At 40.0% G+C, this 19,113-nt stretch overlaps 1 protein-coding gene across 2 annotated transcripts in view; it reads right to left on the bottom strand.

Moving 5' to 3' along the window:
- Window positions 1–19,113, bottom strand: part of Smg6 (SMG6 nonsense mediated mRNA decay factor) — a 249,850-nt gene that overhangs the window by 88,787 nt on the left and 141,950 nt on the right. The gene's annotated exons all lie outside the window — the stretch shown is intronic.

Raw genomic sequence — 19,113 nt, forward strand, 5'->3', positions numbered from 1 at the left:
AAGAACACTAAATAAGACAAAATGTTACTAATCTATGCATTCTCACAAATAAAAATTTAAGGTAATTACACTGGGATAAATACTTTAATGAGATACAGATAGGTAATTGAGACTCCATCTTGACCAATGGCTAAGCAGTAGGGCCTGCCTGTCATGGGTGGAGGAGTCACAAGGGCTTAGGTACAGTGGCAAGTGCTTGTCATCCCCAACAACAGGAAGAATCACAAGTAGTAGTAAGATCACAGCCCAGATCAGCCCAGTCATTAAGCCAGACCCTACCTCAAAAATAACAGGCAGGGACTGTGATACAGGGATAAAATTGATTTAAATACAGTATAACATGTATTGAGCTATGACAATGAATCCCTCTCCCAATAGCTGATATAAGCCAATAAAAATTCCTTCCACTAAAATTTTTAAAAAATTAAAAATAACCAAATCCCCCCCATTGTCCTCCAAAATCTCCTAAGACAATATACTTTGGACTAGCAGTCATACAAAGGAAAGCCTGACCACCCATTCTGAACTCAATTAGGAAACCATAGCAGTTGTAGGAGCACTAACCATCTTGAGCTTTAGAGCCATCCAAATTCTAACATAACAACGGATTCGGAGGAGATCAATGATGCTCATCCTAAATCTTAGGTACATTTTATATCTATGTCATTCAGATCTATATCCTTCCCTGAATATTTTACTTTTCAGAAGCAAAGAAATTGCAGGAGAAACAGGGCCTACAGGACATGATTAATAAAATAAAATACAACGTTGTATGTTGAGGCTCACAAATATCAACAATAGTAATACAAATTTTAAATAAAACCTGGCAAGGTAGAGGGGAAGCATACATGTGGGTGCTTGAGAAGTACTAAGCAGTAGGTATCTGTTACACTATATAATATGCTTATTTATATATAAGTAATGGGGTCAATGATCGGCATCCCTACACAAAGCTGCTCAGACTGTGTGGTCATATTGTGGGGGATAATACATGTCAAGGAGCTGACCCCTCACTGAGTTCGGAGAAGAAAGTTCAGGCTGGGACACGAAGAGCTACGAGTAAGTAGATCTGCTGTGTTCTGTTCTCCTTACCTACCAAAGAAACCTATAGCGTTTGGTCAAAGGCAAAAAGATGATGAATGTTTTACCTTAGGTTTGATGAGGAATTGCAGCAATAATAGGCTTAATGGCTCAGATGATAACATCTATATTGTACTTCCGTGTAATGTTTCAAGATGAATTCACATTCCTGATCTCCTTTATTCTTACAACAGGGAAGCTGGGGGTAGGGAAGTTACAGAATAGTCTAGGGTTTTAGATAGCAAAGGTAAGTCCAGAGTCCATGTAGGATACTTTCTTTAATTCCACTTGGCCTCTGCCTCCCTTTGCCTCAGAAAGAAGTGAATACTCAGGCAGTCAAGATCAATCAACTGAGAAAGCAAAACTTCTATTTTTAAAATGTAGAATGGGCTGGGATATAGCTTAGGGTAGTATTTGCTTACCATGTCCTAGGCTCTGGGTTTGCTCTCAGAATATACACAGACATATACAAATAAATACATGAAAAGACACTCAACATTACTAGTCAACAAGAAAATGCAAAATGAAAACCATAATGAGAAAATCAAAATAATTTATACCTACTAGTAAGGTATAAATCAAACAAAAAACCCCAAAATACAAAAACTTAGAAAATAGGAAGTGTGGGTGAGAATGTGAGAAACTGGAACACTGGTATAGCTAGAATGTAAAAGTATACATCTATATCATATATTAAAATATATATCATATATAGCTATACATAGCTGTTGTGAGAAATGGTGACAATTCCTCAAAAATCTAAATATAGAATTACCTATGAGTGGCAATTCTACTCGGGTATATACTTAAAAGAACCAAAAGAAAGTTCCCCAAAGAGATTCTAGTACATCTTTGTTCATTGTGGCATGGCTCACAGTAGCAAAAAAGTGGAAGCAACCCATGCATCAATCAATAGATGAAAGGCTCAAGTAGCAGAGGTGCTAGTCTAGCAAGGGACAGGCCTGGCCTGAGTTCAAACCCTACTATGCAACAAACAAACAAATACCCTCAGATGAACAGATAAGCAAAGTGTGATATACATCTCTAATGAAATATTCAGTTTTGCAAAGGAAGGAAAATAATCTGTGCTGGTACTAGGGCTTGAACTCTGGGCTTTGTGCTATTACTTGTTTTTGTTTCTTTTTCTTTTTTTTTCCCAGGGCTGAGGACCGAACCCAGGGCCTTGCGCGCGCCAGGTGGGCGCCCTTCCGCTGGGCTAAACCTCCACCCCCCCCCCCTTTTTTTTTTCTGCTGAAGGATGGTGTTCTAATCATAAGTCACAGCTCCACTTCTGGCTTTTTGCTGGTTAACTGGAAATAAGTCTCATAGATTTGTCTGTTCAGGCTGGCTTCAAACCTTCATTTTTAGAGCTCATCTTTCTGAATAGCTAGGACTAAAGTGCCCTGAAAAAGGAAGGAAATTTTGACATGCTACAAACATGGACAAGTATTGAAGATATGACACTAAGCAAAATAAAACAGTCATAAAAGGACCAATATGAAGTTCATAGAGAGCCAAATTCATAGAGAGAGAAAACAGAATTGTAATTGCCCCAAACTAGGTAGAGACTCAAGGGGGGGACTTATTAATTATTGGGGAAGATGACAAGTTCTGTTGATAGACTGCACAATAATGTGGCTATATTTAATACCACAGAACTGCATACTTAAAAAAATGGTTCAAATGATCAGGTGCAGTGGCTAGTTCTTGTTACTCCAGCTACTCAGAAGGCAGGGATTTTGGCTTGAGGCCAGCCTGGCAAAAGTTATTGACACTCCGTCTCAACAAAAAAACTGGTACAGTGTCTCACCTATCATCCCAGGTATAGGAGGTTTAGATAGGATGATCTCTGTCTAGGTGGTCTTGGGCAAAAAGTGTGAGACCCTATCTGAAAAATAAATAAAGTAAAAAGGGTTGGTGGTTGTTGGTAGAGTGCTTGTTGGATTCTGTAAAGTTATCTTTGGTCTATTATGTTCACAATCTACAGAATCAAGGGCCTAATCAATGTACTGGACAGATACTACTAAGCATTTCTAAAGTATTTTTTAATGTGCTCCTCAACATCTCCAAAGAACATAATTATGTCCCCATGTACTCGAAGTTAATCTCTCAGGTGCTTCTGTTCCCTTGGTCCTTACATGCCATGGTGATCAGAAGCAACTCTGATGGTCATCCTGAGATGATCCTTATATTGCACTTAATTCCCAGAGTCAAACAAAGCAAATGATAAAAAGATTTCTGCCTGTGTTTAGTAAAACATTTTGAAAAATCACAAGAGTGTCTGTCTAATTAGGATACTTAATAGTTACAACTCATACCAAGGCTATGAAATACCTTTTCTGCCAACCCTCAAGCCTAGTCTCATGTGAGTGTGGAGAAAAACTTTTTTTCTTTTTAATATCCACAACATAGCTATAATACTTCCTTCCAACTCTACCTGTACATCTGTTTCCTACAGAGTACTGCTGCCTCAAGTGAGATGTGTGAGGCTTCTGTAGATGCTGGGGAACAAGATGGAACAAAAATCCTTCACACCTGGCTCCCAAATTACAGGAACGCTGGACTGGGGCCAACATAAGCTGGCACAGTACCAGTTGAGATGGACATCAATTAAGGAGCTTGTCATCTTTCAAAACTACAGAGTCTTTTTTCACTCCTCAATCTGCATTGCTCCACAAACCAGCCATGGCACTATTGGTAGGGTTTTCCAGATGGGATCATTTCACTTAGATTCCACATTTGCTGATTTACTGCAGAACTTGTTTTTTAACACCACCTTCTGTTTTTAAAGCAGTGTGAACTAGTATTCTATATTATGGCTTTATTTTCAATTGAATTTATTTGTCCTTAGTAAGGAGAGAAATATGTACCTTTATGAGAAGAAAAAGAAAAGCTACAAGCATGCCTACAAGCCTGCTTTGTTTACAAAAAAGCATCCAAATAACTAAGATTAGTAAAGGGTCAGAAATTCTTTTCTGTACATATCACTCCTACTAGAGTCAGAAGCCAGAGAGCCTTGACCAGACACCATTATTCTGGAGAAATAGCTGGCCCTCGAGTACCAAAGCAGGACCCTGACCATCACAGTGATCCATGTTATCATGCAGAAAAAAAAAAAAAAGCAACTCTGCAAAAGTGTGGTTGGTGGCAACTGCTGTTTAAGAAAAACAATTCAACAGGGATCTGCCATTAATAACAATATTTGCCAGGAGTCATGACACAAGCGTGTAATCCCAGCACTCAGGGAGGTGGACATCAGTGTGCGGCACACAGTGGGATCCAGTCACAAATAAGCAAGCAAAGTGACAAGATTCCATCTTTTCTTGACTTTTGTTCAATGGGGGCAGGGTGGGATGCCTTGTGGAAAGAATGCATGGTAAGTAATTATCTCATCCACACTGAATATATGTTCTGAGAACTGAACCTCACCTGCCTCTGGGGCTGTCTGCGCCAATTTGCTCTCATGGCAGAACCCTGAGTGTCTGAACCCTGTCTACTGCCGATGCGTGTTTGCAAAGAGTCCAGTTGAGGCAGAAAGCAGCTCTTCACAGAGGGTGGCTCCTTGGATGATATCAATTAGGGACTTAATCACAGGGTCACACTCTGGACAAGAAGCTGGCAGGAGCTGGGCGCTGGTGGCTCATGCCTGTAATCCTAGCTACTCAGGAGGCTGAGATCTGAGGATCGCGGTTCAAAGACAGCCTGGGCAGGAGAGACCGTGAGACTCCTATCTCCAATAAACCACCAGAAAACCGGAAGTGGCGCTGTAGCTCAAGTGGTAGAGCGCTCACCTTGAGCTGAAGAGCTGAGGGACAGCGCCCAGGCCCAGAGTTCAAGCCCCACGACCGACAAAAAAAAAAAAAAAAAAAGAAGCTGGCAGGACTATGCTGTTAGTTTTTTTCAGAGCTGATGAGGCCTCAATGGGTCTAGAATGATGGGAAGTAGAGTCCAGTTGAACCCAGGCAGGAGAAAGGAAAGGAAGCGAAAAAAAAGCTTCAAACATTTGTCTGCACAACTCAATCTTAGCTCACCCTTTTCTTCCCTATTTTAAATAAACAGCTCCAAAAGGGGTGGTCCTCACATTTTTGTGCTAAGATCTCAATTTTCTCACTTTCCTCCACCAAGAAAGTCTGAAACCTTCAGCTTTCAGCATTTAATCAGTCAAAACTTAAGTCTCTGAAATGAAAGACCTGCCACAGATTGAAAGAAAATATTTGTAACACATACATATATGACAAAGGATGTGTATCCAGAGTATATAAAGACCTCACAAGACTAAGAAAACAAATTGTTCAATTTAAAAATATGCAAAAGATATGAACACTTATTTCACCAAAGAAGACATACATACAACAAATAAACATATGAAATGATGCTCAAGGGCTGGGAAGTTGGCTCAGTAGTAGAGAGCTTGCCTTGCATACATGGGGTCCTGGGTTCGATTCCTCAGCACCACATAAGCAAAAAAAAAAAAAAAGCTGGAAGTGGCGCTGTGGCTCAAGTGGTAGAGTGCTAGCCTTGAGCTGAAGAGCTGAGGGACAGCGCCCAGGCCCAGAGTTCAAGGCCCCACGACCGGACCGCCAAAAAAAAAAAGAAAGAAAGAAATGACGCTCAACATCATTAGTCATCAGAGAAACACAAATTAAAAACCACAATGGAGTATTACAATGACTCAAAGAAAAATATCCAAGTACTGGTGGCTCATGCCTGTAATCTTAGCTACTGAGGAGGTTGTGATCTAAAGATCACAGTTCGAAACCAGCCTGAGCCTGGGCAGGAAAATCTGTGAGACTCTTATCTCCAATTAACCATCAGAAAATGGGAAGTAGCACTGTGGCTCAAAGTGGTAGAGTACTAGCTTTAGCAAATATCTCAGGGACAGTGCCAAGGCCCTGAGGAGTTAAAGCTCCAACACACACACACACACACACACACACGCACGCACGCACGCACGCGTGCGCGCGCGCGCGTTCACATAAAGCCCTATGGACAAATATCCATGACTATAAAAATTTCCAACAGTGCAAATGTTTATCAGCTGAATAGATAAAAACAAAACAAAAGTGGCATATCTATATAATAGGATACTACTCTGCAACAACAGTAAAATGAGTTACTGATACAGACAACAATGACAGATGAATTTGCCATGTAGTATAAGATTCTGGTAAGTTACAGAGACAGAAAATAGATGAAAAAATATCTAGAACTGAAAGCAAGGAGAGAGGAGATGGATGAGGGAATTTGGGGGGAGGGGAGTGATAGAAATGTGATATTGTAAATTTAACTGTGATAGTGACACAACTGTATGTATCTTGGTCTCAGAGTTCCTAGGGAAAGCGCTGAATTAGAAGAACATTTCTCTATTTTGTGAATGGGATGCAAATAGTTACAGTGTGAGGGGCCCAACCTACTTTCACCACCAGCGGTTCATGCCTGTAATCCTAGTGATTCAGGAGGCTCAGATATGAAGATCACAGTTGAGGCCAGTATAGTACATGAGACTCTTTATCTCTAATTAACCCCCAAAAAGTTGAAAGTGGGGCTATGACTCAAGTGATAAAGCACTAACCTTGAGCAAAAAAAGCTTACAGACAGCACCCTGGCCCTGAGTTCAAACCCTAGGACCAGCACACATACACATATACATATACACACTAAGCTACTTTCTGTTGAGATAAAAGGAATTTTATGCCCTTGGTGCCTCAAACTTTTCATTGTTGCAGAGATGTAACAACCTTCTTCATGCAGATAAAAAGATACCAAGTCCAGTCTGGTTTTCCTTCTCCCCCCTTCATTTCCTGTTTCATTTGGGCAGACGTCTGTTTCTATACACAGGAAAGCATATGCAAGTTTAAATCACTGGGGAAATCAGAGGCCTAGGCTAACTGGAGGCCTTGTGGCCTATATGGGTTAATATGCACAGAATCTAATAAAAATAAATCCTCAAATGCATTTTTAATAATAAACAAACACCTGCCAACCTCTCATTTAGAGCATACTCTTAAGAAATCTGTCATGTTTTCAGTGAGTAAGGTCAAAAACATAAAGTAACCCGGTAATAATAAAGTTTCTCTTAATATCATTGTATCTAGTAATGAAATGATGGGGAGAGGCCCCTCTAAAAGTGCAATACTTTAAAAGAAGAAACATTTTATAAGGTCACATGGCCACAGGAAACAGTGGGTCTGGCGGATAAAAATGTGTTACAGCAGGACCTAGAGAGCTATGAGTGCCTTTAGACTAAAAAAAAAACAAACCCAAAAACCATTCTCACTCTGTCCTAGTAGCAGGTCTTTACACCTCTGTGTCACAGAATAATCTACCTAGCACTTTCTGAGTGCTTCGAAAGAACCTTCATGAGCACACACATGTAAGTGTATGCACATACACAAATGCAAATGCAAAAAAAGTTTTAAAAAATTTAAATGGAGGAAGTTGCTATGTCTATCTCTATAAGCAAAAGTATTAATCATCCACCGTCTGGTTTTAATCCACTCGCTCCTGATCCTGCATCTGAATGTATTGTTATCAGGGGAAGGAGCATTTCTGCTCAGTCTTATTCACCAGCCAAAACACTGAAAATGTGAAAACCACATTGGTGAAGTACCTTTTTGGGGACCTAGAAATCTCTGAGTTAAGTTGGTTTAAAAAAAAAAGTTTTCTTTCTTTCCTTTAAAAAATTATGAACAAATGTGAATTTCAGGGGGGCCATGGGGAGGTGGGGAGGCCCGGGGAAGGGGGAAGATACATCTCAAGTTACAGATTCTTTCATATCTTGGAGTGACACTATCCTCAGGGAAATTAGCACTCTCTCTTCTGTATGTACCAAAGGGGACACAAGCCACACAACCTGACTGACATCAGCCTGTCAGCTTGGGTGCCCAGGTGCATCCCTGAGGAGCATTTACAAATGAAATGGCAAGCCCAAACAGTGAGCTTTCTGAACCCTTGTCTCCATTTTTCTATTTTTTTCTTTGCTAGCAATGAAAGCAGGGACTAAAAAAGGCACTGGGGTTGGGCATGATGATTTGGTTCAGGCCTATAATCCTACCTACTTGGGAAGAGGAGAACAAGAGGATCATGGTTCACAGCCAGCTTGGGTGAAAAGTCAGTAAGCTTCCCAATCTCAAAAAAATAAGCTGGGGGGCTGGGAAGGTGGCTCAGTGGTACAGCGCTTGCCTTGCATGCATGAGGCCCTGGGTTTGATTCCTCAGCACTACATAAGCAAAAAGAAAAAAGCCGGAAGTGGTGCTGTGGCTCAAGTGGTAGAGCGCTAGCCTTGAGGTGAAGAGCTGAGGGACAGTGCCCAGGCCCAGAATTCAGGCCCCATGACTGGACCCAAAAATAAATAAATAAATAAGCTGGGCAAGGTGGTTCACAACTGTCATCCTACCTACATGGGAGGCTACAGAACAGTCAGAAACTAGTCTACGCAAAACCTCAAGACCCTGGAGGCTCTGAGTTCAAACCTTGTTACTGCTATAAAAACAACAACAACAGGGAAAAAAACCACTACCACCAACAAACTCAAAATAACAACAACAAAAACATCTGTGTGAGCCTAAGCATGCTTTTCCCATGGTCTGCTCTGAAGACCCTTTTCTGTCCTAAAGAGAACCCCTGAAAGGGTCCAACGCCCATATGTGTGCTTGAGCACCCTCAGAATCATTCACTAGTCACCACTCTTGCAGCCCCACTCCAAAATGCACGTGGGGCCACCCATGACACAAAAACTCTGGCAAGATGAGAGAATAGCAAGCGCAGAAGAAACCACAATACGCCCAAGACTCCCAGGAGAACAATGACTAGTGCTAGTAAGGAGCAGACTGACAGACAGAGCAGACAGACTCTAACCAGGCCTTGCTCTGTTTTCGATGCAACACAAATGTTTTCCATTAGAAGTTCCCTGCCCCACAAACACTCGTGCATGTGGCTATGAAATCCACATACTTAACTTCTACTTTTCTGGCACTCTGACCCAACTACCTCTCCTACTCCTCCGGAATAGAACAAAGATGAGGATGAACAGGTTCCAGTACCCTCATCACAAAGGTAAGTGGAAGAGAATTTGAATTAGAAACATGCATTTGAAGCTCATGGTGTGAATGAGCAGGCTAAAGGGAAGAGGAGAAAACACAAAGACGTTTCTTTCTTTCTTTCTTTTTTTTTGCCAGAGAAAACTCCTATCTAATTCTGGATCTTACTGGTTGGCTCCTATGTTTTCAGCTTAAAAGTTTGATTTTACATTCTAGTAATCTCTGCAGCTGATCTTCATCAGAAGGTGTTGGTCATTATTAAAAACAAGACAGGCAACAAACTAAACTTCAGAACACTTGTTACAAAGTCTGCAAAATTCTAATATTAAGAAATCAGCGAATTCAGGCTGGTTAGTATCCTATACTTTAAACACTCAGAATTCCACGACTGCTGGGTATTGTACTTGTGAAGAAGCTAAACTAAAAACCCCTACATTGTGAACATTCCTACTACTAGATGACTCCTGCTCAGTCATTTCTAGTCAAAGTCACAGAAGTGGAGGACATTAATTCCTCAAGAGAAAGAATAAAAAAGAAAAAACAGAAACAACCAATTCAAGAAAATAATAGACATAAACATTGAAAAAGAGGGGAAAAGTGATTTTTTTAAAAAAAAGTGGTATATAAGAAATAGAAAGGAAATTCCTTCTTCAGGCAGCTCTGGAGTTCCCTAATTGCGCAAGAGCAAAGGACACCCCCAATGTGTAGGCCTTGTTAAGCAATTGCTCAGCCTACATTCATTGTGCAATTCCAACCTTCCAATGCTTTTTTGCTGCACATATGCAAACCACGTTTTCCCTGCACTCTAGAATTAAGAACAGTTTTTCATTTTTCTCTTCTTCACTAGTGTGTGTGTGTGTGTGTGTGTGTGTGTGTGTGTGTGTGTGTGTGCAGATGAGCCAAAAAAAAAAAAGTCATCCTAGATAAGCATTCACTACAAATGAGGTTTTATGATTTTATCTGCTTATTTCTGAGCTTACTGGTAGTTAAGAAACATTTGAATTTACTCTAAAGCAGCTAAAGATCCATTCTCCTGTCACCTACAATAATGGTATAACACAAAAAATACACAAAAACATCAAATTCTGAAAAACGTTTGCTCTAAATGATGGCTATTCTGAAATATGTGGTGCAGTTAAAAATGGCATGCCTATTTTTTTTTGGTCCGGTCGTGAGGCCTGAACTCTGGGCCTGGGTGCTGTCCCTCAGCTCTTCAGCTCAAGGCTAACACTCTACCACTTGAACCACAGTGCCACTTCCGGCTTTTTTCTTTTTGCTTATGTGGTGCTGAGGAATCGAACCCAGGGCCTTGAGCATGCAAGGCAAGCACTCTACCACTGAGCCACCTTCTCAGCCCGGCATCCCTATTTTATAGCTAAAACTGCAATGGAAGCCTGGCTAAATCATGGTGAACCTGATTAATCACCAACTTTCTTTTTAGAAAAACCAAGTTAAACAGCAAGAACAAGAATTGGAGTATACAAAGATGAAGGGACCATGATTTTTAAAAACCCAAAAAGCACCAATAACAAAAAACCCAAGAGGTCACATAGGAAAACAGACCAATTTACCTCTACAAAAAATATTAAGTTGCCAGGCACTGTTTGTTCACACCAGTATCCTAGCTCCCTGGGAAGCTAAGAATGAGAGAATCAAGGTTCAAGGCCTTCCTAAGGGCAGAAGAGTTTCATGAGATACCATTCCTAGCCTAGCTGTGTACAATGGCTTACACCTTTCATCCTAAACTATGTAGAGGGCTAAGATTAGGAAGATAGTGCTTCCAGTCAGCCTGGGCAGAAAAGTCTGCAAAACTTCACCTCAACAGAGAGAAGATGTGTCCAAGTAGTGCATGCCTGTCATCCCAGCAAATACAGGAAAACAAAACAGCAATATCAGGGTCCAGGTTTGTACTAGGCAGGAAATGAAATTATATTTTAATGGTAATCAGCAGAGTTGAGCATTGGTGGCTCAAGCCTGTAATTCTAGCTACTCAGGAGGATAAGGGTTCAAAGGAAGCCATACAGAAGAGTCAATGAGATTCTTATCTCCAGTTGACTAGCAAGAAGCCACAAGTGGAACTGTGGCTCAAGTGGTATAGTGCTAGCCTTGAACACAAAAGCTCAGAGACAGGGCCTAGGTCTTGAGTTCAAGCCTAGCACTACTTCACAAGCAAAAAACAGAGCTGGAGGCATGGCTCAACAGTAGTGTGCCTTGGCTAGCAAGTATGAGGCTTGAGTTCAAAACAATAAAATAAAATAAAAGGCAGATACCGGTGGCTCACACCTGTTATCCTAGCTAGAGATTTGAGGATTTATCTCCAATAAATTATTCAAAAAAGCCAGAAGTGGTACTATGGCTCAAGCGGTAGAGAGCTAGTCTTGAGCAAAAGAAGATCAGGGACAATGTCCACGCCCAGAGTTCAAGCTCCAGGACTAGCAATAAATAAATAAATATTTGCAGTGCATGAAATAAAATATGACTAGTAGTAAACAACAATGTTAAGACTGGGTAAGGCCATAAATATACAAGGAAGACATAAACAATAAACATGTAGAAAGATCACTTACTCTGCTAGTTAACAAATGGCAGTTCAAGTGATGTATCTCTGTACCCAGAGTAACAGGAACTTAAAATACTGCTATCAATAAAATACTGATATACAGTAACATAAAATACTGATTGATATACAATGTTGATGCGAGTACAAGGGAAGAGACAGTTACACATTGTTAGGAGGAGTACAAATTGGTATTTGAATAACAATTGGGCTCCAAATTCCATAAAATACTAAAACAGTATCTTTTGACAAAGTGATTTTACTTGTAGGTTCTATCCTACAGAAAGTCTAGATGAATACAAAGATTTCACATAAAATAAGTCCATTCTAGTATTGTTTATAATAATAATTAAACATGAATATAAATTAATAAATAAATTACATGTTTATATAATGGGTTATAGTACAATTTGAAAAATGAGGTAGATTTATATGTACTGATTTAGAGTTCTCCAAGATATATTATGAAAAAAGAACATATATGTAGCATGCCCTTTAATTTTATTAGAAAAATTAAGCTGTGTGTGTCTTAAAGGATGGCTATTAAACTGTTAATAACAATTACCTTTAGAAGGGAAGGGCTCATATTCATTCTCCATATTTTGATATTACAGAAAGTATTATTACTTTGGTTATTAAAAAGTAAAAGTAGGCTAGCTTCTGCTTCTGAATATAGTGGAGTAACTGGTAGTGGGTCAGTCTTCCCAAAATCAACAGCTATAAAATATATGAGCAATAGACTTTTAGGTAGTGGATAAAAGGCAGTGTAGAACTGATCCCTGAGAGAAATTTATGTTTTTTGTTTTTGTTTTTTTGGGTCCGGTCATGGGGCCTGAACTCTGGGCCTGAGAGCTGTCCCTCAGCTCTTCAGCTCAAGGCTAGCGCTCTACCACTTGAGCCACAGCACCACTTCCGGCTTTTTTCTTTTTGCTTATATGGTGCTGAGGAATTGAACCCAGGGCCTCAGGCATGCAAGGCAAGCGCTGTACCACTGAGCCACCTTCCCAGCCCCCCTGAGAGAAATTTATGAAAGGAGCCTGTGATCATCCAGTCTTCTGCTTTGGAGATAATTTCCCATCTATAAGAGAAGTTTAATCTCAAACTGATTATGGTGGTTCTGCTGGGCTGAGAAAGCAGAGTGCGGAATCTGAGATACTACAAGTGGTCAAAGTGAATAGCATCTGTAAGGAAATGAGCAGGAAGAAATTATGCAAAGAAAGGGCACAAAGTACATGTTAGAATCCTTAGTGAATATGCTGGTGATGGCTAGACTATATCCTGACCAATATTACCAGAAGCTTTCCGTGCAGTTGGGGTGAGAATAGAACAGAGATATGGGCTGGAGGTATGTATGGCTCAGTTGGTAGAGTGATAGCTAATGAGTGAAAGCATCAGGTACTTAGTTCAAATTCCATTTGCTGATTAAAAAAAGAGAGGAGGGAAGGGAGAGGGAGAGGGAAAAAAAGGGAGAGGGAGAGAGAACAGAACTGAACACAACACAACACAGAGATACTGATGGTCTTTTAGTGCTAGGGAAAAGCAACAGCCTGGGGATGTTGGAGCAGGAATTCTAGCACTGGCAAATTGGAGATTTTAACACTGTAAATACTTAGCACCCAGCAGAGACTGCAGAGCACCCATACTTTGGGAATAAGAGCCACATCCTACAACTGGACCTCATCTGAACCGCTTGTAATAGAGTGAAATCTAGTCTAAAACAAAAACTGCAGAGATAGGATTAAGAAGTTTACAACTGTCAAAATACTGAAGCTGAGGAAATACCCTGGCTTTCTATATATCTTCACTAATAATGCAGAAGAGCCCAACCTGCACAAGTTTAGGATCATAAGACAGTACATTAACTTTTAGCTAAAATTAAAAACAAAAAAACTCTCCGGCCAGGCACTGGTGGCTCACGCATATATAATCCTTAGTTACTCAGGAGGCTGAGATCTGAGGATCGTGGTTCAAAGCCAGCCCAGGCAGGAAAGTCTATGATACTCTTATTTCCAATAAACCACTCAGAAAAGTGGAAGTGGCGCTGTGGCTCAAGTGGTAGAGCGCTAGCCTTGAGCTGAAGAGCTGAGGGATAGTGCACAGGCCCAGAGTTCAAGCCCCACAACCAAAAAACAAAACAAAACAAAAAGAACTCTCCAGAGGAAAACAATGAAATCACAGTCTCTATGGATTGGAAGACACAATGTGCATTGATACTAAACAAATATCAAAGAAATAGGAAAATGCAATTGATAAAAGTAAATGTGAGATGACCCCAGATGTTGGAATCAGCCAATTCTAATAACTGACACAGCTTTTAGAAATGTGCAAAAATATTAATGGGAGAGATTTCAAAGAATTAAAGGAAAACAATGTTTTGATTTATTATTTTGTTTTGGTTGGTGGTGGGGCTTGAACTCTGGGCCTGGGCGCTGTCCTTGTGCTCTTCAGCTTAAGGCGAGCGCTCTACCACTTGAGCCACAGCACCATTTCCAGTTTTCCAGTGGTTTATTGGAGATAAGAGTTTCATGGACTTTCCTGCCCGGGCTGGCTTTGAACCGTGATCCTCAGATCTCAGCCTTCTGAATAGCTAGGATTACAGGCGTGAGCCACCAGCACCTGGCTTTAAAGGAAAACAATTTGAAACAGTGTCTCTCACTCTGTATCTCAAGGCTGTTCTCAAACTCACAATCCTCTTGTTTCAGCCTCCTATAGGTGTATACTATAAAACCCAGTACAAAAAACAGTCTTAGTGAGTAAATTAATAACAGAGAAATGGACACTGTAAAAAAAAATAAAGCAGGAATTCATGAGCTGAAAAGAAAAATGAGGAGGAAAAAGTTGAGTAAATGAGTTTTAACAACATACTGAGTGGTAGAAGTAAATCTGAGGATACAGCACATAGTGGTAGAGTGCTTGCCTAACATATCTGAGGTCCTGGTTTCAATACTTAGCACTTTTTTTTTTTTAAGTTAGAGCCTTGAGCAAAAAAGCTCAGGGAATAGCACTCAGGCCCTGAATTCAAGTCCCCAAAAAAAGCACACACACACACACACACACACACACACACAAAGATAAGGACAGTGCCTAGATTTTGAGGTCAAGACCCAGTACAAGCACGCATGCACTCATGCACACACGCAGGCGCGTGAGCGTGCGCACACACACGTGCACGCACACACACACAGACACACACACAAATTATGAAGACAAAAATGGAAATGAAGGCAGGTATCATAGCACACACTATAATCTTAGCTACTTGGAAAGTGTAGATTGTGAGGATCATAGTTTTAGGCTAACCTAAGCAAAAAGTTCAAAAGATTCCATTACAACCAACCAACCAACCAACCAAACACACAAACAAACAGTGTAACTGTCACCTCAGTTATGTGGGAAACATAAATAGGAGGATCATAGTCCAGGCCAATCTGGTCATATGCCCAAAACACCTAAGCAAAAAAGGCTGGGGCCATGATTCAAGTGATAGAATTGTTGGCTAGCAAACACAAGGAAGGCCCTAGGTTTGAGACTTTACTCAAAAAAAGAAAAGGAACAAAAAGAAGTACAATACTGAAAGCACTTGAGAAAATCCTCATGACCTTTGGGGCAAAACAAAAATTTCTCAGACAAAAAGGCACTATCCAACTTCAACCTCAACTTTCATCAAAATAAAAAATTTTTGCTGTTAATTAAGGCTATGGAAACAAACAAAAGACAAACTTCATCTATATCCTACAATAAATATTTGTAGGACACATCTGAAAAATATTTGTGATTAGAATATATAAAAAAAAATTACAAGGGCTTCTTGAATCAAACCGGTAATACAGAGAAGGAAATACAACATAGTTTGTTCCTAAATATTTGGCTGAAAATAATTTTTGTAAAGATATACCAAGATATTGTACTAATAAGCATGTGCCAGCATGCCCAGCAGAAGGTGAGTTTTGAAGTCATTAAACAAGGATTCTAATCCTATACCCATTTTTTTTACTAACTATATTACCTTGGGTAAACTATTTAATCTTTGAATTCAGGTGCCTACCAGCCACTCAATGAATATAAGATCACTTTCTTTCCCTTTGGATGGCTCCAATTGGTTTCAATACCTGTGACTTTTCTCTTAAAAGGTAATCAGCTCCACCTATCACTTTAATCCTAATGATCTTTTTGTTGTTGCTGTTGGTCGTGGGGCCTGAAATCTGGACCTGGGCACTGTCCCTCAGCTCTTCAGCTCAAGGATAGCGCTCTACCCCTTGAGCCATCATGCCACATCCGGCTTTTTCTGCTTATGTGGTGCTGAAGAATAGAACCTAGGGCCTCCTGTATGCAAGGCAAGCATTCTACCACTGAGCAACCTTCCTAGCCCTCTAATGATCTTTTTATTTCACTTTTTTCCCCCTGTGAGTTATGGAGTTTGAACTCAGTGACTCACTTGGCTGGCTCACTTGCTCAAAGATGGGACTCTATTCGTTGAACTACTCCTCCAGTTTGGCTTTTTGCTGGGTAATTGGAAGTAGAGTAACATGGGTTTTTTTTTTGCCTGAGTTGGCTTCAAACCAAACTCCACCAATTTCAGCCTCCTCAGTAGTTAGGAATACAGGTGCATCTTCTGAATAATTTTAAAATCAGTTTTTTTTTTCACTTCTTGCTCATCTTATACCTGGGCTTTCTATTGTGGTTTATTTCAGCCAGAATACTAATCCTACAAAATGTGTAACAAATAAAAAAGAGCGAAGAGCAAGCTTGGGAAAGTATCCAATGGCTATTCTTCTTGCAATGTACATTATAATGTTAAAACATACAAGAATTTTTTTTTTTTTTTGCCAGTCCTGGAGCTTGATCTCAGGACCTGGGGACTGTCCTTGAGCTTCTTTTGCTCAAGGCTAACACTCTACCACTTGAGTCACAGCATCACTTCCAGCTTTTTGTTTGTTTGTTTATGTGGTACTGAGGAATCGCATCCATGGGTTCATGCATGTTAGGCAAGCACTCTACTACATTCCCAGCTCCATACAAGAAATCTTGTAGTGGTGAATTCCATTTAACACAGATTTACTAATTTGATTATAAAACTTTCAACATCTTACTGGAATACAACCAGCTCAAAAAAAAAAAAAAAAAAAAAAAAAACCCAACTACAAGAACTTCTCACTGCTTACAGGCTAAAATCAACATACACAGTTAAGGACATATTTATATGTGCCATAAATGGTCTCTCAAAAGTAGAATATCTGAAGAGAGGAAAGGTTGATGAAAACAGTCATAATTTTCAATGTACATGTGTGAAAATGGAATCAACTTGAGGGGATGAGTAGGGCTGGGAGAGATGGAGGAGAACAACAAAAGGGGTGACATTGATGAAGATACATTGTACTCATAAACTGAAACCTCTTGTATACACTATTTAAAATAAAAAAAAATTAAAGCACCAGGCAACGGTGGTTCATGCCTATAGTCTTTGCTACTCAAGGAGACTGAGATCTGATATGTGCGTTCAAGACCAACCCAGGCAGGAAAGGCTTTAAGACTCTAATCTTCAATAAACAACCAAAATAAATAAATAAAAAGCTGGAAGTGGAGCTGCAGCTCAAGTGGTAGAGTGCTGGCCTTAAGCACAAAAGTTCAGCGACAGCACTTAGACTCTGAGTTCAAGCCCCAAGACCAGCACATACACAAAAGGGCAATTAAAAAAAACAACAACTAGACTATCTGCTTTGTATATCTGTCTCTCCCAAGTTATACAGGTAATGTGTGCTCAGGAAATGTATTATTAACGAGCATCCAGGTTGGACCGAACATATTACTGATGTCAACTAGTAATGAAATCACTCAGTTGTTGCAACTGAGTCCTTGAAAGTTTTACATTTCATAGTAATGACCACTAAATGTTGGAGAAAATGTCTATCATATTTTTTAAAAATATAATTTTATTATTATTAAGGTGTTATACAGAGTTGTTAGCATTTCTTAATTCAGGGAATGAGTAAATTTTTTTTTTTTTTTTGGACAATGTCATCCCTTCCTTTACATTCCCCCAGTCTATCAGATTTCTAAAAGGTCAAGAGTTCCTAAAGATTTCCTCTGACACATCTCTACTAATCTAGATCAGCCAAGGAGACAACCTTGGTGAGTGTTTCATCATTCTTCATTCTTCTTTTAAGCCTCAGGTTCTCTTTTAAAAAGGAAGGTACATATATGGCAGGCTTAGTGGGAGTAATACTGTACAGAAATACCTAATTCAGGGTCTGATACATGATAAAGAATTATTTCTCCTCATCATGGAGTACAATAAAGTAGAGTAAAAGGAAAAAGAAGGCAGGCAACACTTTATAAAGAGTAACCAGAGGGGGCTGGGAAGGTGGCTCAGTGGTAGAGCACTTGCCTTGCATGCATGAGGCCCTGGGTTTGATTCCTCAGCACCACATAAGCAAGAAGAAAAAAGCCAGAAGTGGTGCTGTGGCTCAAGTGGTAGAGCGCTAGCCTTGAGCTTAAGAGCTGAGGGACAGCGCCCAGGCCCAGAGTTCAGGCCCCACGACTGGACCAAAAAAAAAAAAAGTAACCAGAGAAGACCTCTCTAGTGAGAGAGTTATACAAGTAGTTGGGACAGCGTATTCCAGGTTAAGAGAAGAATAACTGTAAGATCCTTAGGCATGGGTATGTGGTTCGCTTGAGGAACAATAACAAGGATGTCAATATGGACAGAGTATATAAGAAGAAGAATAGAAGCTGAGATCAGAGAATTAACAGGATAGAAGTGTAGTCATATTGCAGAGGACATCAGAGGCCATTGATAAAACTTTGGCCTTTACTTCAATAAAGAACAGTCATTGGAAAGTTTTGAAGAAAGAACTGATGATTTTCTAATGTTTTAAAAGATCATTCTAGTGGCCATGCTTAAACAGACTGGGGAATAGGAGGGAGGAAAAACCAGAGAAACTGGTTAAAAGGCCTTTCAGTGAGTTGAACTAAGGAAAGAGTTGTACCTGCATATATTCTGAAGGAAAAGAAGACACGAATTGCTGACAGAGTAGGTATGAAGGTGTTGAGAAAAATAAGATCCCAAAATAACCCCAAGATTCTCTCTTGAATCACAACTAAAAAGCCAATGCTGCTGTTTGCAATAGAAAATATTGAAGGAAAAGTAGGTGTAGTAATAGGAGCAAGGTAGGATATTGGGATGCTACTGTTTAACATAGCCATTTCACCATCCTTGAAGTGAAGTCCTTGTCCTAGACTGAGTGAGCTGCAGCCATTCACTGGACAGAGGGCGAACTGCTGGCTCTATGGGTTTTTTTTTTGTTTGTTTGTTTGTTTGTTTTTGTAGCCAGGTTACAGACTTAGTATCTAGCACTACAGCTAGGAATGTTGATAAGTTGAAGAAGACAAAGCTTAGGAAGTCTAACCTAGTTAGGACTTTACCCTTGTTCTGCACTA

This window comes from Dipodomys spectabilis, unplaced genomic scaffold (genome assembly GCF_019054845.1).
Source record: "Dipodomys spectabilis isolate Male_0828 unplaced genomic scaffold, ASM1905484v1 ptg000018l, whole genome shotgun sequence".
NCBI lineage: Eukaryota > Metazoa > Chordata > Mammalia > Rodentia > Heteromyidae > Dipodomys > Dipodomys spectabilis.